The following is a 26,371-nucleotide window of genomic DNA, read 5'->3' on the forward strand; positions in this document are numbered from 1 at the left end:
ATTAGAGATTTCACAAAAATATTTGTTATATATAAATGCTTTTGTATATATTTAGAAAATATATACATGGATTTACATGAAACTCATAATAGTGATTAACCCTGGAGAATGGAACTTATTTTTTTTTAATTTTTAATTTAGCCCAGCCTGCATGGCTCAGAGGTTGAGCATCGACCTATGATCCAAGATATCGAGGTTCTATTCCCGGTCAGGGCACATGCCTGGGTTGTGGGCTCCATCCCCAGTGGGGGGCATGCAGGAGGCAGCCGATCAATGACTCTCTCATCATTGATGTTTCTATCTATCTCTCTCCCTTCCTCTCTCTAAAATCAAAGACATATTTTTAAAAATTTGTAATTTAATTTAATTTAATTTTCCATATTGAGTTGAAAGCTTACAAAAAGTCCACGGGCCCCTCCCCTCCCATTCTCCAGTGCAAACCCCTGAACATCCACACATGCTTCTGTGTCACTGGTGTTCCCCAGCAAGGCACGAAAGGGTGGATGCTTTCAAAGGATCCCTTGTTCATAGCAGCAGGACTGTTAGTGCTGGGTGTCTTGTGCAATTGGTGGCTGAAAGCAGGACTGTTGGTTCACTCAGACAGTGGGATCTTCCTGTTCATTTAACAAAACAGGTTGTTACGGTTCGCCACCAACCCTGTGGACAGCTACAGAAATACTAAGGGAAGCCACCATAGAAGCAGCCCTGGTAGCACCCCACCCAGGCTCTGGTCTGGCCAGGCACGCAGCTTCCGGCCCAGGGACAGGCTGGAACAACCATGGAGTTAGTGGTCTGGGGCCTCCTTGGGCTGAGGCAGTGTGATCCCTAGGCTCTGCTGTGGTGTGTCCAGCTCTAGCACAAGCAAACTGAGGGACATGGGGCAGTGCCCCTTGAAGGCAGTTTGGCTTGTCCCCCTGATTATGTGGGGGAACCAAGGTGGATGAGTATATGCCACCTTAAGAGCAGAGAAGCCCACCAGCCAGCAGGGAAAAGGGGCCTTGGGCTAAATAGAGGCTGCCACCCAGCAATGCAAACCCCGCAGCTGTCCTATTACAAGCTGGACCAGACGGTGGCCCAGAAGGCTAACTGGATGGTGTCTGCACATTTCTTTTTTATCTGATTTTCAATTTGTCCTTCAGGTTTGTGGAGCTCAGACCTGCCTCCCACCCTTCTCCCACTCCTTCAGGTCAAAGGCTACTTCCTTCTCCAAGTCCTGGCCACAAAGTCCCCTGTGAAGGTGATGTGGCATTTCTCCTGTGTTGGCCCCTCGCTCTTTACTTGGGAACAGGGACCTAGAACTTCATGTACCTCTCTATGCTCAAGATTGTCAAGGGGGAGTGGAGGGGAGACAAGCTCAGCCCTCTTTCTAGAACTTTCTCTTGTGGCTGCCAACAATGGACTTCCTTCTGGTCATTCTCCCAGGAAATGCTGGCAGTGAGAAAGTGAGAGGACTGACTGGTGACAGGGCAGAGGAGGTGGCCTCCCCTGAGACACCAGTCTTGATGTCCTGAGATATAGTCCAGGTGCGAACCCCACTGTGGTCAAAATCAGGACTTCCTGGGGCAAAGCCGAGGAGCAGAACTTAATTGAGGGGATTTGCCGTGATTTCTGATACATATTAGCTTTACACAGGGTGCTCATTTGCCCAGAAGGCATCCAGATATCCTCAGCTCCTAACACTGGTGCTGTCCTTTAAGACTCACCTCCAGAATATCTGGCCCAGGAGCCATCTCCACCCCAGTCTGGGAAGGGTGCTGCTCCAAGTGCTCCATGCCCCAGGCATACCTCCCATGTTATATAACCTTTTGTACCCTTCTGCCATGTTATTTTAGTATCTCAGTGAGAACCTCCTGAGGGCAGAAGCTGTGTTTTGAGCCTCTGTGTCCCTATTGCATAGCCTAGGCCTGGCCATAGGAGGCCCTCACCAGTGGGGGCTTTTGGACTGTAAAATGCCCACACCCTCTTTCTGGGATCCACTTGTTAGCAGCCTCAAAAAAGTATGAGAGACTGAATTTTAAAATTCCTCACAAATCACTTTTTAAAAACAAAACATAGAACATAAAATTTAGAATCACAAAAATCATAGCACTTTAGAACTAGAAAAGACTTAAGAGTTATCAAGAGAGGTTGTTTTCAGTCAAGTCTGTGAATTAGTGCAATTTTTCACAGACCAATGCAAAATAAGAAAAATATGAGCAATGGAGCAGACTTTTTAAAAAATCAGGTTAAATGCACTTGGTTTATTGGTGCTTTCTACTTCAGAGATTGGGTCTCCCTCCCATTTTACGGTTACTTATGAATGATGTGCTAGTACAATTTTGTTTTGTTTTTTAATTTTTAATCAATCTATTAAATTAAAAAAATCTGGAAACCCTAGCTCTTGTGTGTTTTTCCTCAGAACTAAGGACCCGAGAGATTATGCTTTGCTAATGGACAAAGAAAACATTTTTCAGTCCAGTATCCTCCTGTTGTGTGTAATGCAATTGTGTAGAGATAAAAATATTGTATATGTTTGGTGTGATTGGTTTTCTTTTCAGCATTTTTAAATTCAGAAATGAAACAATCAGTTACCATATTTCTTGTATTTAATCATCAAAAAAAGACTTGCTCTCTGAGAAGTGTCTATAACTATATGGTATTGCTGTCAGTATTTGGTGAGGTTTTAAGACATGTTAGAGTCTAGAAATGATATTTATGTAATATTATTATTGACTTTCATATAGAAATAAAGACTGTTTTCTTTCCATTTCTGTATGCTTCCTGAGTTCAAAGGTGTTGTCAGCACTTAAAAAAAAAAGTAAAGTGACTTTGAAATTTAGTATTTGCTTTAATTCTAATTTTAACCATCTGAGTACCATCCAACTAAGAAATTCCACTTCTAAGAGTTTTTCACAAGAAAACAATGAGAGATATGTGCAGAGATATATGTATAAAGGTGTTCACTAAAATGTTTGTGTTAATAAAGATTAGAAAAAACATAAATGCCCAACACTAGAGAAATGGCTAAATGCATTTTGAAACAGCCATCCCATGGAAGGTGCTTTGGTGCTTTGGAAGGCTATTTAAAATGGCTATATTTTTACCTTCTTTTATGTACTTGTCTATAATTTTTAATTTTTATCTACCACAAACATATTGTGCTTATGTAACTAAACAGTTTTAAAATCTGCCTAGCTCAATGTTTTGTCCAAAATAATGTTCCTTGGTTTTTAATGCTTTCTTCCAATTTGACATTAGTGATGAATATAATTAGATAGCCAAAGTTCAGCATGTGCCGACTCTGTGTTTTAATTTTTCAATTTTAGCCTTTACATCTGCTATTATGTAGTTAAGCTTAACTTCGATACCCGACACTGAGCGGCTATAGGTAAGCACACAGTCCAATGGAAAGCTGTCATTTCATTTTGGATACTGCGCTCTCTGCTAAGTTCATATTTGAGGTCTGTACGTGCTAATTCAGTACATATAGGACAAGCACAACCATAAACTTGAAGATCTAGAAGACATTTGAAGATGTAACCAACCTAGGTACCCGTTTTTCCTCTAGACCCGGCTTCATCTTAGCTCACAGTAGGGATGATGGCAGAGGGACTTACCAGGGTTGCAGCCTTTTGGCCTAAAAACCAGAAGGAAAAGCATCCTTAGCATTTCCAACCCCAAAGTAGTCTCTCTGAAAGAGGGAGACCAGAGGTGCCTGATTACATCATAGCTGTGTAAGCCTCTGTGTGTGTGTGTGTGTGTGTGTGTGTGTGTGTGTACGCATGTGTCTGAGAGAGGAGCGATTGAGAGAGAGGTGAGTGGGATTATGTTAACGGGGTTTCTGGCATCTTCGACACTATAGCCTCCAACAGTTCTTTCTAGTCATTCTAATTTTAATTAGTTAATTACATGTTCAATGTCTGACTCTCTAGAATGTAAAAGATATGAGACAGGACCCCCCGCCCCCCAGCTCCCACTCCCTGTGCCCAGTTTCTCTAGTACCTTGCGTAATGCTTTTGCATAGGTAGTGAAGATTTAATAAATATTGGTTGAATAAATGCCTGTATGCATCTTAAAAACCCCTCTTTACTTTTGTCTAACAGCTTTTTCTATGCTGTTCTTTTCTAGCTTTTCTTTTCTTCTTCCAGCTGCTTCTTAAGGCCATTTCTGGAACAGAAGAGGACCACTGTGTGAAACCAAAGACTGCGCTCTCTAGCTACTTCTGCAGCAGAAGGTAGGTCCACTCTCTGTTCCTTATGAACTTAAAAAGGTGAGAACCCGGCCTCAGCCCTGTTCTGTGGCCCTGAGGATTGGTGTCTGCTCCTCCCTTTCCTAGCTGCTCCTGTGCTCTGGATAGTTTTATGACAAAAGCCAAGCATCTGTTTCAAGGCTATAGTAACACAGGGCTGTAGACATTTTAGGAGGACTGACTTAGCATACAGTCTGGCAGTAAGAACTCCAGCTCTCTCACAAGCAGTGTACACATCCGTCTTTAATCTGTGCAACATACTGTGCTTTGCCCCAAGAGAGCTTGGTGAAGGCAGGGGTATTTGTCTGTTTTGGTCACCGCTCTGTCTCCATCCCTAAGGACAGTGCATAGATGTCTACTCTGTGGACACTCAGCAGCAATTTGTTGAAGTGAATGAATAAATGATGAAGTGTCCTCATAGCCGTTAAATGTCATCTTGTGTTTGGTGTACCATTTTGGCTATAGTTCACCCAGTTAAGAACTTAAATGTTTATGAAGAGAGCAACTCTTTGCTCACCCTCTCCTCAAAATTATAGTTCCCGTGCTCTGCTGCACAACCCTTCTCACTGGATGCCGATTCTCCCATTTTCCTTTATAGAACATGCCAAACCATTAACATTGTCACTATGTGCTAGACAGTATTGTTGACCTCTCACAAATAGCCAGATATTTCTTCAGCAAAATGATTTGTTTTTGAAACAGTAAAGAACTGCAATTCGGGACATGCGGTTTAATGGCAAACCACATGCAAGTCCAGAGAAACAAAGGAGGTGAAAGCTCTTTTATGGACTTGGGCGGGGCTTTGGTAAATAGGGAGTCCATTGGAGGAAACTGAAAGTTTGAAGTAGTATATTAACTTTTCATCGGCTGAGCTATGGTAGTCTCTCTCCCGTTGGCTGGGCTGTTACTGGGGGAGGGAGAATTCTTTCTTCCTCCTTCTGAAGTAGAAAAATACCACTTGCTGTGAAGATGCAAAGTACCCCTCCTCTTCTTGGGGTCAGTTAGTGTGTGTTGAGTGATGTGTGTGTGTGTGTTTTTTCTCTTCTAGCCTCCTGACTCCACGACTCCATTTTAAATGAGGTTTTTGTTTATTAATTTTCACAGTGGGTTATACATTTCCAAGTCTTCTGAGCAATCACAGAGTTTACAGATACAACAAATCAGCTTTTATCTTTATAAAATGCTGTACTTTCAAATCAATGTTTTCCATAAGAATACTGATTTTCACCCTGGCTGGTGTGGTTCAGTTGGTTGAGTGTCATCCCATGCATGGAAAGATTGAGGGTTCCATTCTTTTTTTTTTTTAACTTTTTTTTTTTTTTTAAATATATCTTTTATTGATTTCAGAGAGAGGAAAGGAGAGGGAGAGAGAGAGATAGAAACATCAATGATGAGAGAGTCATTGATTGAGCCCACAACCTGGGCATGTGCCCTGACCGGGAATCGAACCCCGATCGCCTGGATCTGAGGTCGATGCTCAACCGCTGAGCCACGCCCGGCCGGGCGAGGGTTCGATTCTATAAGGGCACATGCCCCAGTTTCTGGTCTCAATCCCTGGTAGGGGACATATGGGAGGCAGCTGATTTATGTTTCTCTCTCTCCCCCTCTTCCTTCCTCTCTCTCTAAAAATCAATAAAATCGTCAATAAAAAAGCATACCAATTTTTCTATGTGATTCAGAAATTAGAGACCAAATGGTGATGATATATGCTAAACTTAAAATTAGTATGCCTCTTTTTATAAATAACAAGAACCTGGTCACTTCCCAGTTTGCCTTGCCTCTCAGGAAGCTCAGAGCTAAGATTTGTTCCCATCTGAACCTCGATTTTCTGAAACAGGGTTTTCATCTGTTTCCCTTCATTATCTTGTTCTTTTAACCTTTAAAAAAATATGGCATTATGGCTTGTTGAAAGTGGCATCAAACTCTCTTTTGTAGCTGGAAAATTATAATTAATGAGAAGAAAAATATTTCCCTAACCATTTACAGGTGCTTTTCAAAGCCTTTATTCCATGATGCTACCAATGCCTCATTCCATCTCACTTGCTATGGGCCTTTTCACTGAGTGTGATTTCTCCCGTATCACAGACGCGGGGAAACAGTGTCATGCTAGAACATTGCATGTGGCAGAATGGGCCCTGGGTTTGGGGTCAGCAGAACTCGATTCTTGTTACAAATCTACTCACTAGTGGAGTGATCTTGCGCAAGACACTTAACCTCTCAGTTTCTCTTCTATACCTTGGGTATAAAAAATCATGTGAAAATACATAGCCATGCGTTTTGTAAACAGGACAGTAGTCTGTATTTCTGTGCCCCCACAAGTATGTACGCGTCTCAAGATCAGGGACTATATCCTATTCATATTTGTGCCCCCAGGGCCTCGTTTGTTGACTTGAACTGAAGACGGGGGTAGAGGGTACTCCGTGTGGGTGACACTAAGTTACTCATAATTTTCTTTCAGAAAAATGTCTTGTTCATTAACAAACCTTCGTCTGTGAGCTGTTTTTTTTTTTTTTTTTAAACCCTCACCCGAGGATATTTTTTCCATTGATTTCTAGAGAGAGAGGATGAGGGGAGAGAGAGAGTAAAACATTGATAGAGACACGTCGATTGGTTGCCTCCCACATGCACCCCAACCAGGGAGGGGGAACCTGCAACCAAGGCTGTGCCCTTGACCAGGAATCAAGCCTGTGACCCTCTGGTCCAGGGGCCGATGCTCTAACCACTAGGATGTTCTACTGAGGAAGAAGTAAAGAAGATAAACACAGAAAAATGGAAGCACACACACCATTATAGGTTCATAAATGTCAGAGATCACAAAATAGTGATTTAAGGGATAAATCTGCCCCTAGACATGCTTTCTTTGGCTCAAACATTAATTTTTAAGTGTAAACCAATAGTTTAAAATCCAGAGATGTGGATTTGCCTCCTCTTGAAATTGTGCACAGCTGGTTACACTAGGCCAGGTCCCTCCACTGGCCAATGCAGCTGCAGCAATTTCAGGCATGCACTCGACAGTTTGCCAAAGACACAGCACCCGTCACTCCCTGTTGTCACCTGAATGCCAAGGCAGATAGAAGCTGCCACTTATTATCACACTTATTATGCGTGTACTTATGTAGCATTCGCTGCACCCCAGGCACTAGCTAAGTTCTCTAGTTATTCTATCTATCCTATCATCCATCTATCATCTATCTATCTATCTATCTATCTATCTATCTATCTATCTATCTATCTATCTATCTATCTATCTATCTATATCTTCTATCATCTATCTATCTATCTATCTATCTATCTATCTATCTATCTATCTATCTATCTATCTATCTATCTATCTATCTATCTATCTATCATCTATCATCTATCTATCTATCTATCATCTATCTATCTATCTATCTATCTATCTATCTATCTATCTATCTATCTATCTATCTATCATCTATCTATCTATCTATCTATCATCTATCTATCTATCTATCTATCTATCTATCTATCTATCTATCTATCATCTATCTATCATCTATCTATCTATCTATCTATCTATCTATCTATCTATCTATCTATCTATCTATCTATCATCTATCTATCATCTATCTATCTATCTATCTATCTATCTATCTATCTATCTATCATCTATCTATCTATCTACCTATCTATCATCTATCTATCTATCTATCTATCTATCTATCTATCTATCTATCTATCTATCATCATCTATCTATCATCATCTATCTATCATCATCTATCTATCATCTATCATCTGTCAATCATCTTACAGGTAAGGAAACTGAAGCATAGTGTGTAGTGGATCCAGGATTCAAACCCTGACCATGTGGCTCCCAAATTCTTGCCCTTAATCACTCAGCTGTGTCGCACCTTGGTGGGGAGGGGAGGGTATAAATGTCATGCCCAACCACAATGCAAAATTGTGCCCCAGCCTCTTGTCCAGGACACTGTGTTCTGTCTAATTAGAGAGGACTTCACAAGAGAAGTGACTTTGTAGAGTTTTAAAGATAAAAAGAGTTATTAGTCCAGGCATGTCAAATGCCTGTGCAAAGGACTTGTTGGAGATCTGAGAGCTGTGCAAATGGACAATGGGCGAGGCTACCTTAGCTGAATGAGGAGGCGGTCAGAAGACAAGCAGGAGGTGAGGTGTGGCAGCTGAGACCCACAGCTCGGAGCTTAGATCTGATACCTGAGGAGAGTAGACAGACCTGGGTGGGTTGGGTAGTGAGGCGATAAGGTCGAAGTCCTATTTGACCAACCGTGCTGTGGGATGAATCGGCATTCTTACAGGAGTCCTGCTGAACTTCATTCATTGCTTTCACAATATAAGAAAGTCGATTTTGTAACACAGGTGTCCCTATAATACTGGCCTGGCTGTTTACTTCTGCTTCAGTCTCTGAGCATATGAACAAATACTCCAGGCACTATAACGAGCAGAAACTTGAGACAGAGCTTATCTTGTAATGCTGGGTTTTGCATCATATCCAGGGTGTGGTGTTACTTTAGAAGGCAAGTTAAATAATTATGTGTTTACAGATTGAGCAAACAGAGCACATGCCCTGAAAGGGCTCAGGATTTATAGTTTGAGAGCCAATGAACTAACTTATTCAGCTGGACAGCAGGCATAGTACCTGGATGTATCAAGTAATCACAATACATTCAAATATATATGTATGTACATATACACATATGCACTATATATGTATGTACATATTCAATACATGTGTGTATATATACATACTTACACTGAACATTTATTTAGCACCTTGTATTTAATCATACTTATTTACAAAATAGCCCAGGTAGGCTGAATTAAAATTAATTCAGACAAGCCTGGGTCATTGACCCAATCAGTGTGTTTTCTCTTTTTCACATGTGATCTATTAAATACAGTGCTTTGTGTTTTTGATGTTCCCTAACAACATAATGAACTGACAAAACTTAATGTTAAAAGCATTAGGATCACATTAGGGTCACCTAAACTTCCTTCTTTAGAAAATAAAGTGCCAATTAAACAGTTACATTCTTTATTCTCTTGCTCTATTATTATTTCTCTGTCCTGGAGAGAGACTGGGATTCTGTTTACTTCTCTGTTCTTAACAGGGCTTGTCAACTATTGTCATACAGTAAGTGTTTATAGAATCAGTAATAATCATCCTCGGCCCACACCACCGCCTGGTCTCTCTTTCCCTGGTTTACTGCCCTTAGATAATTTCTTCCTTTTCTATTTTTGCATTTTCGAGGACAATGCAACACATAGTAGTTATCTGATTTAATGCTTTTTAAACACATTTGTTATTCTAGCTTGATAACCCAAAGGCAAGCTTTCAAGCACTGACTTGTCCTTTCACTCCTCATTCCAGTTTATACCGTCTTAAAGTGAAGGGCTTTGAAATTATCTGCTTTTTGGAGCTGCTCATCGCTGCTATCTGTAGAAGTGGCTTTAGGATGCAGGTGTTGGTTTCTTGGGCCTGCTTTGCTGTGATTTTATATGCCTTGTTTTCACTGCTATGCTAACTTTGCAGACCAGGTGACATCCTTGGTTTCCTTTGGGGGGAGTGGGAAGAGATATACCTTGAGCTGTTCTGTTCTTTTTGAAGTAGATGCCATCTGAATTTGGCCCTCCTTTGCTCTGGTCATTCAGTGTCCTGGACTTAAGTTTCTGCTAAGACTTTTGGTGTACCTAGAGCTATGCTAAGGGAGGCATGAAATTACTTCCTAAAGGATGTGGTTCCTGCCCTCTCAGAACCAGAAAAGGGAAGGCCATGGTTGGAGCAGCAACCCAACCTAGTTGAATGTCAGTTTCCTTATTTGTAAAGTGTGAGGGTCAGACAAGTTTGCTTCTACCATCCTTTTCTGCTTGAATATTCTGTGAGCCAAAGAAGACTAAGAATACATGTAAAGTGCAAATTCTGTAATTTTCAGAATCATCTGGAAAGATGGGATTCTGGCACCAGCCAATAGGACTGAGATAGAATTGGAATTAAGGTTGAACCCAGTTCTGCCAATTCCTTGCTCTGTTACCTTCAGTAAATTAGTTCTCTCTGAGCCTTAGTTTTCTTATCTTTAAAATGAAAATACTACATCTATGCAACAGGGTTGTTGTAAGGATTTAATACATATACATAGCATATCTTAAATGCTACATGCATAGCTGACACAGTGGTCACCCTGCAAATAGTGAAAGTTAGTATGATGACAGTAATCTTATGAGCTCAGTAAATCTTCACTTAGCCTTAGTGATATAGGTTCTGCAACTTTAAGCAAAATGATGTATGACAAAATCAATTTTATCGTCGGCTAATTGATATAAACAATAGCTAACTTCCTATAGCGTCTCATCAATGTTGTAACAAAACAATTTCAATGAAAAATGATGTTTCTTAAAAAAAAAAAAAAAAGATGTTACTGGAGGACCTGCTGTGTATGTTTTTGGAATAGCTAAGGGTTTGGAATAGATTACATCTAAAGAAGACAACATATGAAGAAGTCTTTGAAGCTGAAGAACTAAGAATGACTTCGAGTATATAGTACTGATTGAAAGAAATGATGCAACGGATGTAATAAGAAATTGATGGGATGGGTTCTGATGGGCTAGATCATTTATTCACTTATTTCTAGCACTAGTTACAGGTATAGTATTTTTTATGAGAAAATCTCCTCCTTATCAGTATAGTCTTGTGCCTTGTCCAGTATTTTATCTTCCAGACACAGAGTCATTCTTAGTATTCAAAGACGCTGGTATATTGATGACATATTGTTACTCTTGTTATCCATAATAGATAAAGGTGTGCCTGAAAAGACCGACTCAGCATTAGTAGTTTTTTCTCCAATACTCAAATATGGAGATTGGCTTTATTTTGCAGCAATTGTCAATGCTTACAGTGCCTGCCGCTTTTACTGTTTCTGCAAACATCTGGATTCTTGGCAACCTCACCTCACTTTAGATCCTCTTACTTGGGGCTCTGCTAGGTCTCAGGGGATTTTAAAGTCCTTGGAATTCTTTGCAGAATTGCATGTATATGAGCATATGTGCATTTTGAGGGGATGCAGAGCAAAGTGATCAGACTTAAAAAAGCCAAAAACTGCTGCTGAAGGGGCCTTGGGCTAGGAAAGAATTAAACTGACTTCATGAGAGGAAAAGATGGCGTAACACAAATGCAGAGAGGTCCCTCAATACCGATTTGCTTCTGCAGCTTTAATGTTCCCACACCTTCCCCTTTCCTCTAACAAACAATGTAATGGCCGAGTTTCATGGTTTCAGACTAGCTCTCTATGACATAACCTGGGGTCTGGCTGAATGGTCTGGAGAATCTCTGGTTAGTGGATGTGGAGACTTTGCACTTTGCACTTTTTTCATTCCCTAGAAAGGGCATTAAATTTAAAAAAAATTTTTTTTTTTTTTTTTTGGTAAGGAAGGCTAAAGTGTTAAGAATAAGGTTTCCAGGGAAAGAAATAAAACTGATTTTGATACCAGCAACTTCAGAGTGTGAAGTAAAGGTGGCAGGATGAGATTTTTAAAAGAAGGAAAAATGCTTGTTTTCCAGATTTCATTTGCAAAAAGAATCAATCCTTTGTATTTGGCTTTGCCTCCAGGACAGAAGGACCCACAGGGCCACAACTCAAGGTGGGGTTTTAGCTTCATTCACTCTCTTTCTCTTTGTTTCCTCTCTCTCTCTGTCTCTGTCTCTCTGTCTGTCTGTCTCTCTGTCTGTCTGTCTCTGTCTCTCTCTCTCTCTCTCACACACACACACACACACACACACACACACACACACACACTCACCTTTAAAAGGCATAACCTTTGTTGTATCACCAGTGTTAGGATTTAGACCAACTTTAGGAGATGTTGGCCACCATAAATCTAGGATGGAAAAGGAAGTGAATTTTACTTGAACCTGATTTGAAAATCCAAAACTTCTCTTTTAAGAAAGGGAAGGAAATAAATAAATAGAATTTGTTGAGCCTGTGAGTTCAAAGCTGCTATTAAACTTTCTAAGGGAGTGAAAAGCCCAAAGGTCATCCATCTACCAAATTATTATCTAATGCATATTAGATGCTGCACATAGAGGATGCTCTATAGAAGTTTACCTCCTAGTCTGGGAAACAAACCTCACATACAACTAAGGAAACAACTAAGGAGAATAAAGTGCAGCCAGACTACTGAGAAAGGCAAGATCAAGTAGGCTGGAGAATGCATCAGATCATCAACTGACAAATACGAGTGGCCTTCCATAGGGGGTTAAATAAAAGTGGTGGTTTCAAATGAGGGAGCATCATTCAGCAGCCAAAAGTAAGGGGAAAAAATCTACATGGGTAAGTCTCAAAATATTGTTAAATGAATAAAGCATTTTTAGGATATGTATGGCCTTAGGTCAAATAACTTCATTTATTCTGTTTGTGTTTGTATTTGTGGGTGTGCGGGTGTTTCTTTTTAAAAAACTAGAAGGAAACACATTGCACTCATAATCAGGGTTATCTTAGGGAGGGAAGGGAGATCAGGATAAGGGTGCCAGTCATAGATATCTTAAGTTTCATCTATTTTGTGCTGGTTTTGCTTTTGATGATTTGCTCTGGTAACTGGGAGTCTAGAGGCCCAGCTTCTACTGCAGAAAACAGCCTTCTCCTAATAGACCACATGACCTCCTGGTAGCTAGGGCCTCTCAGAGGTCTGAGAGCTCCTGCTCTTCCATTGTTTTCAAAGGCTTCCGGCACAGTGTGAATGAAGAAATGCCAAAAGAATGTTACAACCAGCACAGTACATGTTAAATGTTTATATTTAACCATTCAAGTTGTGCGATGAGTCCTTTCTCTTTAATCCTGTTGGTGCGTCTCTGTGATACCATCAGAAGTCTACATTTTAAGTCTTGAGGCCCAGGGAACCAGAAAAAGCCCTGCACAAAACAAGCTGAGGGACTGGTGATGGAAGAAGGGCCCATGGAGGCAAGTTTAATGCCTTCAGTCCTTCCCCAGGGTTTAAGTTCTCTGCCAGGCATGGTGTTTGGATTTACAGTGTCTCTTTTGCAAAGTGAGTTTGGTTTCAGCACCATGCAGTTGTTCTACAACATTAAATAGGGGAAATTTTACCTTTACAACCACCCTCCCCTCCCTCATTTCAGGGCATTTAAGGTCAAGGAGTCTCTCGGTACACACCCTGTGCCAGCCCAGCCCAACTCTGCCTCCCCCTGCCCAGAGAGAGAGAACTGGGGCCAAATGTATCACAGCCGTTTCATAGACCAGTAACATGTCCAACCATTGTCTTTTTCAAGTGGGAAATGTTCATCCTAAGAAAAAGTTGCACAAAATATTAAAATGTGCATCTATTTTACTTTATAGAAGGGAAGTGAATTTCATTTTAAAGTCTTTACTTTTGTGCCTGGCGAAATTCTTGCGTGAATATCTGGAGAAGTTAATAGCTCTAGCCAATTATGAACCCAATTTTGAAATGTTTTGAAGAGGTTTGGCCCTCCAGTCTCCCTCTTTTAAATATTAAGAGTTTGTGTATCATCTAAAGCATCCTCATTACAATGGCACTACTAGTCATTTGAAAGAATACACTCACTGAAACAAATACACTCCAAAGTGAACCAAATGCTAATGCACATTTTATTGGATGAAAAGACAAACAATATAATTATACTTGAATTTCAGGGAATCAAAGGTAGTAAAAAGAAGTTTACACCAGAGCCCAGGGCAGGGTTTGTAAGTTAGCCATACACGCGTTCATTTTCCAAGCGTGGAAAGTTTGCTAAAAGGAGCTGAGGGCTCCTTTGCCAGACTAACAAAAAGGAAAATGTCTATCAGTTTTTCTTTTGTTCTCCCCAGATCCTGTTCAAGTGAGCACTGAGCAGCGTGTTCACCAGAAAGCCATCGAGCTTTCGCTGGAACCCATTGCAGGGCGGATTTCTTCGGGCGTGTTGCCAAGGGTTTTTTGTGCTTCTGTGGTAGGCATTTCTTGAGCACCGTCATTTAGCCAAGCACAGAACATTTGCTTAAAGGATAGAAAATGTTTAAAAATTATTGTTTGTTTTAAAGCAGGTTAAATAGCAATATGATCTTAGGGTAGGGAGGAGAAAAGTATTTATTTCCCTAAGTGATCTGATTAGGTTATTTAACTTTTTTTTTTTTTGCTTTAAATGGAGTCATAGTTTTTACTAGAATAATTACATATTAATGTTGTCTTCTAGACGCTATCCTTCAGTGCCCACTTTTCTTCAATGTGATTAGCTGTTTTTTTTTTTAAAACTGAATTTTCACTTTAGAGATTTCTCACATTTGTTTTTATAAGAGCTACTAATAATTGCTAAGAAACTTTGGAGGTGCAGACATTGTGCTAAAATAGTTCTGTTTTCATTTTCAATTCCAGAGCTATGTCATAATATATAAAAAAAGAAAAACATGAAAATGTCTTTAAATTAGAGCAGATAGTATTTTCATGTATTGCAAATTTCATTCCAAGTTCAAATTCTGACACATAAAAAATACAATACATAAACATCTCCCCAGAAATTATTCTCTAGTAAATAGTAAAATTTGATCCAAACCACCTTTCTTTAACAAGGTTTCCATTAGTACCAAATTCTCATATTCTCTGTAATACCCAGTAGTGTACAAGGGCTCTCTCTAAATGTGTCAAGGAAAAATCCTAATTATAAGTATTTGAATCTTGCCTCTGCCATCCACCAGCTGTGTGATCTTGGGGAAATTACTTTGCTTCTCTGAGCTTCAGTGTCCTCATCTGTAAAATAGGAATAATAATACTTAACTCACAGGGTTGCTGTGAAGGTTAGACATGTCTGTAAAGAACCTCAACAGTGCCTGGCATACTATAAAGCACATGAAATATTCCTTCCACATCTTCCCCAGTCCATTCCATCAATACAAGCCAACCTGGAGATTCAAATAGGCAAAACTGTGATGTAAGTTAGGATTGTGCTGTTTTAATGTTAAGATATTTCTGGCTGCTTCATTTTATACTTGGGCTTTAAGTATACATATCACTACAAACATTCTTTAAACAAAATTAATTATTTTATTTTGATGAAGATAGGATTGATTCTGATATGTTTGGAGAACTAAATGATATGCAAAATAATTTTGTTTCTAAAGAGCTAAATCTAATCAGGAAAATGTATTCAGTGAAAAAGAAAATATAATGCTACCTTTTCCTACTCAATATTTAACTCATAGGAAAAAAATATGGCAATTCTCCTTTTATACCTAAATCCTATGGAATTTGTTGCCTCCTCTGTTCAAGTTTGGGCTCTGGTCTTACACTTGGCTTCCTTCAACTGAGTTTTGTTATGTACTTGGCACACTCCCACATCCGAACCTCCCATCTGTAAACTGCACCTGCCCTTCGCAGGCATCAGTGCAGATAGCCCTGTACTTCTGGGCCACTCAGGTCCCTGGAAGCACAGGCTGTAGGCTCTCATGCCAGTTTCTTGGCCAGTTTAGATACTGCAAACATTTGGGCCTCCCAGTTTCTGCAATTTTTTCTGGTTCTTTAAAAACAGCTCTGCCCCCACCCCTGGCACACCACCATTTCTCCAAAGCACTCACTGTGCGATGGGGAGGCTGGTGCCTGTCATTTGCATTCCAGATGGAAACAAACAGAATCTAGATCCCCCCCCCCCCATTTTTTTGTGTGCCTTGACAAATAAAAGAGGATATGAAATGTATTTATTCTTTTGCAAAAATGCCGAACTGTCCATTCTAGAAGGTGTTGAGTTTTCCTCATTTACTCTGAGTTGTTTATTTAGCCCGTATTTTTAGTAGATGTGTAGAACATATGAATTTGGTAGAGCTGGTGGGAGAAGGAGGTTGTGACGTGGTAAAACTACTTCTTTCTCATTTGCCGTGAGGCATTTAATTCCTGGAAAGAGCATATATAAAGGCAAATAAAATGTCCTGGTGTTGGGGCCAAGAATTTGTGTGGTGTTTGTGTGATAAGACTTGCAGCTGCTGAATTCAGGCTTATACATTTGTGGCTCTCAGCACTGGCTTCTGTGGTTCTTTCCCCTTCACAGTCTGCTCTTGCTGAGGACCAGGATCTATGGGTAAAGCAGACTAGATCTGATAAACAAATTCATAGCTGTTTACAATTTAATTTCTTTAAAAAAAACCTTTCAAGAAGAGAATGTCAGGAAAGGGTGTGGCTAAAGCAACACCCTTCCTCAAACGGAAAGACCCTTAAAAGCAGAGGTGGGGATGAAAACCCTACCCTGGGCTCTGTGACTTATCCATGGGACAGTGCAGACACGTCCCTTAGCTGGCCTTGCAACCTCTGCATTTGTGAAAATGAAGAAAAGAACCCGCCCTCCCAGACAACCTCAAGGGTTTTTTGTGTCATCAGTGAGGTGCTGTACATAAACACGCTTTAAGAACTCCGAAGTTCTTTATAACACACGGGAGGCAAGAAGGGAACAGTGGAGGGGCCTGAGCCCAGCAAGAGCCCAAGGCTGCTGGGGAGCAGAGCTGGGAGCACTTTAGGTGGAACAAGGGGGAAGCTGCCGAGATGCGCCTGTGGGTTGGGCCTGGTTGGAAACCCTGAAAGAAATCCCCCCTCCCCCAGAAAGATTCTAAAGGTAGGACAAGAGAGAGAAACCGGAGGAGAAAAAGTCTGAGGGGAGTAGGTGAGGAGGCTGGCTCCCGTGGAGGAGCCTGGTGTGGGTCTGTGAGTCAGGAATTCCTGCCCCCCCGACCCTGACAGTTCTTTGACCTTTCGCACATGGCCTCCACTCTCTGGCTCTGTCTTCTCTTTTGCAAAAAGGATGCAGTTGGTTGACATAGATGAACCCAACAGCCCAAGCTGGGAATGACAAGTATTGCTACATCTTATCCCATTTCCAGGGCTGCATGGAATGTGCCGTTGAGAAGGGTGGTAAGGCCAAGAGAACAGATCACAGCATGAATAAACGAAATCTGCTGTTGGTGTGCGGTGGGGAGGTGCTTCATCCAGGCCCTGCGTTTGTCTCCTCTGACCCAGGCCCAGAAAAACAGGAGACCTACACTCCAGGAAACTTCCAAGGGTCTAAGGAAAGCCTGTCTGGAATTCTGGGGACAAAGTGATCTCTTGTGAGGTGCTGGCCATGTGGCCTTGCCTCTTCAGGGCAGACCTGGGCCCTTGGAAAAGTCTGCTTTGTGCGGAGCCTGACAGAGAACATGCTGGGAGTGGCCAGGTCCTTCTGAAAGGTGACTCCTGAGGCCTGGGCCAAGAAAGGGGTTTGGACAGGAAAGGGGATTCACAACAGGGAATGCTTGAGAGAAATTGTTTAAGGCTTTAAACTCTTCCCCAAGGCAAGTAACATGAGACCGAACTTTAAGTTACTTTAGCTATATATAGTGTGTAACCTGCAAATGCCTCCCCGGCAGCAGCATTTGTGTTTTTGACCTCACAGTGTGTGCCTTGTGTGGAGGATGGGTGGGGGAAGGGATTCTGCTGGGGTCAGACAAAAGTGGGGACACACTGGCTTTGAAGACTGAATTTCCTCCTTTTTATGCTTGGGGTGTAACCAGAGACCAGTGTCAACAAGGAATCTGGCTTAGAAACGCTTTTGTTTGCAGCTCTCCTTGGGGCGTGACTTGCTTTTTTCAGAGGTCAGTGAATTCTAAATTGTGTAATTTCAGGTTCTGCTGAACCAGGGTAGGGGAGACTTCTGAGGGAGTTGGCGTGAGAGGGATGAATGTGTCACTCAGGCATCTAGAGACTCTTGCTGTCTCTCTGTAAAACCAGACCTGACTTGTAGAAGTCTCCCATTTCACAGAGAACAGAAAATATAGGTGGGTTTGGGTGATACTGTCTGAATTTGCAATAGCAATGGACCCATGTTAAGTCTTTGAAATAAGGTAGTATCCCAAGTTCTAAAACAATAGCAATAGGAAGAAGCAGGAGCAATAACACCAGTTATTTGGTATTTGGATTGTACTTCTCTGGTTATAATTATTTCTTGTTGCCTATGAAGGTATATACCCTCTGCTGTGGGAAAGTATAGCAAACTGGGAGCTTCTAAAGGCCTGTACTATTTTATCTATATTTCCTCTCCTGTACTCTAGGTTTAACAAAGGACCTGATATTTATGCATGCTCTCAACAAAAATCTTTTGAGCATTTAATTATTCCAGCCACTATTGTGAAGTCTGGAGCTAGAGAAATTAAACAAGCTCTTGCTCTCTCAGAACTTACAATCTACTGGGTTGGGGCAGACAATAAAATTAGTACATTGAATAATACATGAAGTGGGGAGACATACTATGAAGAAAAATAAAGAGGGGTACAGGTGATAGAGAGGAGGCATTATTGCTGGGGAAGTGGAGTTTGGAGCTGAAGTGAGGGAGTAAGCCATGAGGCTGACTGAAGGATCATGCCCAAGACAGAAGCATATCCAGAGAGGGTGCAGGGAAAGTGGGGAGGTGAAAGCAGAGGGGAGTCAGAGGCAGAGGTAGGGCAGATCTTGTGGGACATTGTGGGTCACTGCAAGGACTTTGAATTTGAATGGGGAGCCTGTGGAGGGTTTTCAGCTGAGGTGAGACGGGGTCATTCTGGCTGCTGTTCTGAAAATGAATCGAAGACGCAGAGATGGAATCATGGAAACAGGGTAAAACAATCTAGTCAGGAGATGATAGTAGATTGAACTAAGGATTTATCAGATTCTAAATATTTTGAAGAAATAGCTGGCAAGATTTCCTGATGAATGGAATGTAAGTTTGGAATGAAAGAAGCAAAGGTGATGCTCTGGCCGGTTTTGCTCAGTGGTTAGAAGGGCAGCCTGCAGACTGGAGGGTCTTGGGTTTGATTCCTGGTTAAGGGCACATACCTCAGTTGCCCCAGTCAGGGTGCATGTGAGAGGCAACCAATTGATGTGTCTCTCTCACGTCAGCGTTTCTCTCTCTCTCCCCCAGAAATCAATGGGAAAAATACCCTGGGGTGAGGGTTTAAAAAAGGAAAAGAAGTGAAGATGAGTCAGGGTCTTGGGTCTGAGAAGCTGGAGAAATGGAACTGTTGCTTATGAAGGCTGGTGGAGGAATAGGTGTGGAGATGGGGGATCCATAATCTGGTTTTGGAATTGTTAAGTCTAAGGCAGGCAACTGGTAGAGAGGTTCATAGACTGTTGGACAGATGAGCCTGATGTTCAGAAGAGAGAATGAGGCTGGAGGTATAGATTCAGGAGTGGGAAGCACATAAAAAAGAAAGTTATAGATGGAGTGAAGTCACCTAGGAAGAGTATGTTATAGGTGGAGAGGAAAAGCAATCCATGGCTGAGCCTTGGAGGCTCCAACATTAATGGTTAGGATAGGAAAAGAACCAGGCAAGGTGATGAGGAGGAACCAGTGACACAGGAAGAGAGAGTGATGTCTTAGGGAACAAGGGGAGAAACTGTTTCAAGAAGGGAGTGTCCAACTGGGTCAGATGCTGTCGATAGATCAAGTGTGAAGAGGACTTAAACTGAGCCATTGGATCTGGAACATGGAGATCATTGGTGAGTTTCACAAAATCAGTTTTAGTGAAATTGGGGGGGGGGGGGATGAAAGCCTGTTTTAGAACAGAATGGGAAAAAAAAGTAGAGAGAGTGAATATGTTGACAATTCTTTCAAGGAATTTTATTACAAAAGGAAGCAAAACAAATTGAGACAGTTGCTGGTGGGAGAAATGTCAGTATCTAATAGGGCTCAATAGCATACCAGGAACTGCATTTCAAACAACAGGTCATTCTCCTCTGAAGAAGGCAGCTCCAGAAAAACCCTAGGAGACTAACCTATGGCTGTCCTACTGGGGCTTGCCAAGGACTCTACACAGCACATCTCTATCTGTCACAGGTTCCTCTAGCATCATGGGATCTGCCATTTCATAGGAGCTAAGGGCACTTGCATGGCAGCCTGGATCTACTGCAGAGCCCTCTCAAAACCATGAATGTCTTAAATCACACAGTACGTAGGTTTGGGCAGCATTCCCTATCAAGTTTATGTTTCTTCAAAACCCAACGGGGCTCAAGTGTTGGATTTTTTCCCTTGGAGTAGAAGCCCAGGGTACAATAACTTGTTCTTTATCTTTCAGGGGATGTTCTGACATACCTTCGATCACTGAACCCTAAAAACATCATTAGTGTGGGAGGCACTGAGGGATCCTCTCTCAAAGGGACCCAGGCCTTGGGGCTGAGAACTGGTTCAGATCTGGAAATCGTGGGCACATCGGCCGTTTTGATAGCTCTTGATTTTTTGTTCTTGTTATTCAAGTCACATGATATTCTTATTGGCTACTCGCCTGTCTCACTCCCAGGACCACCACGCTCTACTAGCATCATCAAAACCTTTGTGGTTTGAGGCACTCTGGTTGTGTTTCTGGCATTGTTGTCTGTGGTGGTTTATGTCCATTTTGACTCTGATGGTTAAGCACCAACATCTGGCCCTTGCTTTTCTGGCATCCCATTATTCCCATTGAGACTAGGGACCCCAGCGATATTGCAGAATCACCTATTCTCACTGTGGCCTACAGTGGACAGTCATCGCTAAGCTTCTCAGAGATGTTGTTGCCTCTCACTGATATATTCCTTATTGCCTAGTGAAAGAACTGTCCTCTGAACCCTCCTAGTAATCATAAATCTCACATGATAAATTCGTTCTGACATTCCTGTCTCCATGAACATTCTGACCCCTTTTCTCAATTTTTTGCCACGGTACTGCAGCTCCTCCCTGTAATTTACTATAAGGCAGCATCATGTCCAAGCTTCAAGGAGCCATTTGGAAACACACTAATAATACTTCTGAGGGGGGTTCCCAAGTTAGTAACCCTTCCTTCACCTTTGTATTCTGCTCCCCTCCTCCCACTCCTGTTTATCATCACATCTGTTCATGCTAATACATCTAAGCCAAGTCCTGTGGCTCTTCCTGAGGATGTTTTCTTCTCAACCAGGCACTGTATGTCTCTATTGGGCTACCTTGAGACCTAACCCCAGTTTGGTTCAGAAGCAGTGAATGGAGGCAGAGGCAGATCTTGAAGAGAGCAACATAATTTTGTCATAGTCTAGAATCTTGTTTCATCCAGATGTGGAGCAGAAAACAGAAGCAACATATTCTAATTAATATCAGTCAACTGATGGAATATTTTGGATGAAGTAAGAGAAGCCAAAGAATGTATCCTCAGGCTCCAGGCTTCTCCCTGTAGGACTGGGAGAAAGTTGGTTGTGGCAAAGTATGGATGATATTGATATCATTTTATCTTTGGGAATTCTTATGTTTTAGGTTTGTCTTTTATAAGTAGCACATGCAACTTAATGTAATTCAGCATGACAATCTTTGTCCTTTAATTGGTGAATTTAAATATTTACACCTAATCTAATTTCTGATACTTTTTGGTTGAAATCTACCATCTTAACATTTCAATTTGTACCACTTCTCTATATTTCATTTCTTGCTTTTGTTTGCATTGATTAGGATTTTAAAAATGTTATTTCAATCTTTTAAATTCTTGTAGTAGATATTGCAATATGCATACTTGATTTATAAAAAATACTATATTAATTGGTTCTTCTCCTTCTTCCTGGACAATGCATGGGCCTTAAAACACATAGCTCTATTTCACTCCTGACTTAATTCTTTTGCAATGCATTATAATTTTCTATGTAATTTTTCACAAGACATTATTTTTATTGTTTTACATAGTCAGTATTTATTTATATTTATCATTTCTTCTTGTATCTCTGGCCTTCTACCTAGAATCATTTCCTTTTGCTGAAGGCTATACTATATGAGTTCAGATATGTTAAAGGTGAATTCTCCCTGTTTTAGTTTGTCTGAAAATTTCATATATATCTTAGGAATAGAATTTAGAGTTGGTGGTTATTTTCTTTCAGCATTTTGAAGCTGTTATTCCATCGTCTTTTGGCTTCCAGTATTCCTGTTGAAAAAGTAGCTGTCAGTCTAATGATTGCTCCTTTGATGGCAATCTATGTATTTTCCTCTGACTACTTTTAAGATATTTTCTTTGTTAATGGTCTTTAACAGATTTAATATAAAGTACATAAGTTTTCCTTTGTTTAACCAGTTTTTGGTTTCTTGAATGTGTTGATTGACATGTTTAATTATTTTTAGAATATTCTTAGCTATTAACTCTATCAATTTGCAATTCTCTTCCATTGTCTCCGGCCTTACCTTCTGGGACTTCAATTAAACACACATTAATTCTTTTTATGGTTCTTTTAAAAATATATATATTTATTGATTTCAGAGAGGAAAGGAGAGGGAAAGAGAGAGATAGACACATTAATGATGAGAGAGCATTGATTGGCTGCCTCCTGCATGCCCCCTACTGGGGATCGAGCCTGCAACGTGGGCATGTGCCCTGACTCGGTATTGAATCATGATCTCCTGGATCATAGGTTGATGTTCAGCTGCTGAGCCATGTTTTCTGAGCTTTATGGTTCTTTTATATCAGTACCATGGTCTAAAAAAAGGTAAATACAAAAACTGAGAGTAAGCATTTTAAAGTCTTATAGCAATTGGCAGAGTAATTTTATGTTATGGATCTAACAAAATTTTGGTTTTATATTTGGTATGTCTTTTCCTTATTTCATTGTTTCAACTTATTTAAAGTACATTTTATAAAAGTATCATTTTATGACATTTAAATTTTAAAAATTCACCCTGGACAGGTGGCATCATCTCATACACCAAAATTTTACAAGCCCGATTCCCATTTAGGGCACATACCTAGGTTGAGGGTTTGATCCCTGGTTGGTGTGCATACAGGAGGCAACCAATTAATGTTTTTTTCTCTCTCTCTCTCTCCCTCTCTCCCTCTCCCTCCCCCCCCCTTTTCCTATCTCTCTAAAATCAATAAAAGTGTGTCCTTGAGTGAGGATTAACAAAAATTAATTAAGGAACTGCTTTTCTATGTCTTTTATATTCTCTTCTAATTTTTCCTGTAGTTTTTATCTCCATACTTCATTCTGGATACTTGCTTCCATATGACAAATCTCTCTTCAGTCATGTGCAATTGACTGTTAAATCCATACGTGTATTTAACATATGTCTTGTGTCTTAATTGGCTGTTATTATTACTTTTTCTTCTAGCATTTTTATTGGCTCTTTTTAAAAACTAGTTTTCATTTCTCAGTAAAAATTTTCAAGGTTGACTTTCATTTCTTTCAACATATCCAGTATAATTTTCTAAAGTAAGTAACCAAAAACTCTAATATCTGAAAGTCTGTACTCTGTGGCTGTGTTTTCTTGATTCTTATTTACACAGTCTTGTCTGTGTGTGTATGTGTCCAGACATTTGTGGTGTGAAGGAAAGAGGTTTGCACTCTTCCCTGCTCTCTGTGGTGTCTGGTTGCCTCACAATGTGATGTAATAAACATTTGTTGTCTTAAGCTACTTAGTTTGGAGTTATTTGTTACTCAGCAATAGATAATGAATACACTTGTGTTTGAATACTAAAATTGCCCTTTACTAGCCTTGTGTCCTTGGACATATTACTTCACCTTTTGTAGCCTATTTTTTTTTTTTTGATGGTAATAAAATCTACCTACAGTGCTGTTGAAGTACAGTCAATGGTATATAGTAAGTTTTTAATAAGCCTCTATTTTTATTTTTATTACTTTTATTAAGTTAAGTATTCTTAAGAACAAAGAATACAATGAATCAGCTTTGAAAAGCAAGTACAAAATCTCAAAGAATAGCTGCCTTGAGCCATTAGTGTAGGGACCAGTAGCTGTACTGCTTCCCTAGACCCTTAGAAGGTCATTGTGTCATAGCTTACATAATGAGGATCATGAGTTGTCCAGAAAACATGTCAGAATTTATGTACTGTTTTTATTTCCATTTTTAAAAGATAGAAATCATACTAAAATTTATAGAACACATTTTCTTGTCTTATTTAACAATGTGTTTGTACCTAAAGAAGTTTCAGCAATCTAGGAAGTCTCTTCTCTGGAGCAGTGGTTCTCAAACTACTGTGCATCATATTCACCCGGAGGGCCTGCCAAACACAAGATTGGTGTGTGTCTCTCTCTGCATTCTTCCCTACTCTTTGCAGTATCTTCTATACTCTGGACCCCACCCCAGAGTTTTCGATTCAGCAGGTTTGTGGTGAGGCCTAAGACTTTGCATTTTTAACAAATTCCCACAGTGATACAAATGTGCTTAGACTGGAGACCAAATTTTGAGGACCTCTGCTTTGGAATACCCTCATCTCTGATAAGTGAAGCATTAGAGTGCTAAAGAACCAGAAGTAGTAATATTTAAGCAAAATATAGAGTAAAGTAAAACCCAGTGCTTTGCTATGACACGCAAGGCCCACTGTGATGTAGCCCTATCTATCTCACATTGTGTTCTTATTTTTACATTGGCCTTCATTCTCTTCCTCAAAGACACTAAGCCCATTTCTGTTTCAAGGCTGCCCTTGTTGTTCCCTCTGCCTGGGGCTCTTCTCTCCCAGATGATGGCTCTCTGTGTGTCATCTCTGTGCCCAGCTCCAAATGTCTCCTTTCCAGAGAGGTGTTCTCTAAGTAAAGAAGCCATTCTCTATCACAGTTCCCACTCTTCTCATTTATTCTTTTCATGTTACTTATCATGACCTGAAGTTGCCTTTGCATTTGCTTGTTGGCAGATTCCAATCTAGCAGACACCTTGTCTCTTTGGTTCTTTGCCTGGATCTCCAGCCTGGAACAGGGCCTGGTATGTCATAGATTCTCACTAGATATCTGTTAGTTGGAAACATTAGATGTTTGACATGGGTCTCTTTATAATCTAGCTTCTGAGGGGAAATGAACACTGAAAAAGAACCAGAGTAGGTTGAGGAATATGGAATATGTCCCCTCCCCCATCTGTCTTCCCTCATGGTACAGCTGCCAGAATTCTGCCCAGCTTATAATGGGAAGGAAAGAGGTTTCTATTTATCCTGCCCCTGCAGGGTCTTCTATAGTCTTGATTGCCTCATAAGAAGAAAAGATGGTGACTTGGGCAATATTTTTCACTCTCAGGGATTTCAGAGAGTTGCTAAATGAGTCACCTTTTCGTGGATCCAGAACACTCCTAAATTGTATAAGTGATTCTCTTTGGGATGGCTAGCATCCAAGTTGTCCTCAGCTACAATGAGGGAAGGAAAGCTGATTATTATTTCTGTTGCATCCCAGGTGGGCTCTGTCTATAGTAGTTCCCCCCAGGTACCTCCAGCTGTGTGGGATCCCAGGCTAGGAGTGGACCCGATCCATCTCATTGGCGAGGACATTGGCCACTAAGATGAACAGAGAAGCAAACCTGCTTACTGAGATATTTTCAAGTTGTATTTGTTTTTCTCCTAATGGTTTGCTCATTAAAAATTGAGTGCCTGTGCCAGTACTGGCTGTAGACAAGACCTGGACATTCTCTCCACAGACAACTGCTGGTGGTCTGAGCTGACTCACCCCCATACCCTCACCTGCCCATGGCTCTGCCCTGGCATCTGGTCTTGGGAGGTTGGCATTCTTGCAGAAATCTCAGGCTGCTGCCATGAGCCGTGGGCGACAACAACAGGGGTTTTTCTAGGGAGTTCAGGAGTGAGATTCATGGTCTAGCCACTGGCTTTTATTGCTGTTTGCATGAGGTTTGGGGGAAGTTTTTTCCAAATAAGGAGATTTGAGAGTCCTCTTGGGTGAGGATGCTCTGGAGCCTCATAGCACTAGGACTGGAAATGTTTACACAGATCCATTTCATATTTTATCTGTTTTTTTAGATAGGCATGTAGAACATTCCAACTACACTAACTTCTTTCACGTCTGCCCTTTATCCGTATTAAAGCCAGTTGGAGACACTGGCACTTGATTAGTGACTTTGGCATTGCTTGCACACCTGTTGTGCCAGGAATGAACTGAAGATGCATTTGACAAAAAGCAGAGGCTGTGGTGGGAGGCTTTGGCAGCTCCCGAGGAGGAGCAGACCTCCAGGGTTTTGTTAGGCTGGCCAGAGCCTTTAGAGCTTTGCCGTGTTTGTGTTGGAGTTCGGTTCACAACAACTTGTTAGGCACCTACTCTACACCAGGCACTCTTCCCAATGAGGTGCTGGGGATGCGAAGACTAATAAAATTCTCTTCCTGCCTTCCAGGAGGTCTGAATATTATTGGGAGAAGGACCTGCGGTGGTGATTTCAAGATGGTTATACATTTTTT

At 40.9% G+C, this 26,371-nt stretch overlaps 1 long non-coding RNA gene across 1 annotated transcript in view; it reads left to right on the forward strand.

The window, feature by feature from the left end:
• Nucleotides 1–3,850: 3,850 nt before the first annotated feature.
• Nucleotides 3,851–26,371, forward strand: part of LOC148094511 (uncharacterized) — a 214,930-nt gene continuing 192,409 nt past the window's right edge. The window contains exon 1 of the long non-coding RNA XR_015716110.1: nucleotides 3,851–4,213. This is a non-coding gene — a long non-coding RNA (uncharacterized LOC148094511). The remainder of the gene's footprint in view (nucleotides 4,214–26,371) is intronic.

Source organism: Miniopterus natalensis, chromosome 1 (genome assembly GCF_054644295.1).
Source record: "Miniopterus natalensis isolate mMinNat1 chromosome 1, mMinNat1.hap1, whole genome shotgun sequence".
Classification (NCBI taxonomy): domain Eukaryota; kingdom Metazoa; phylum Chordata; class Mammalia; order Chiroptera; family Miniopteridae; genus Miniopterus; species Miniopterus natalensis.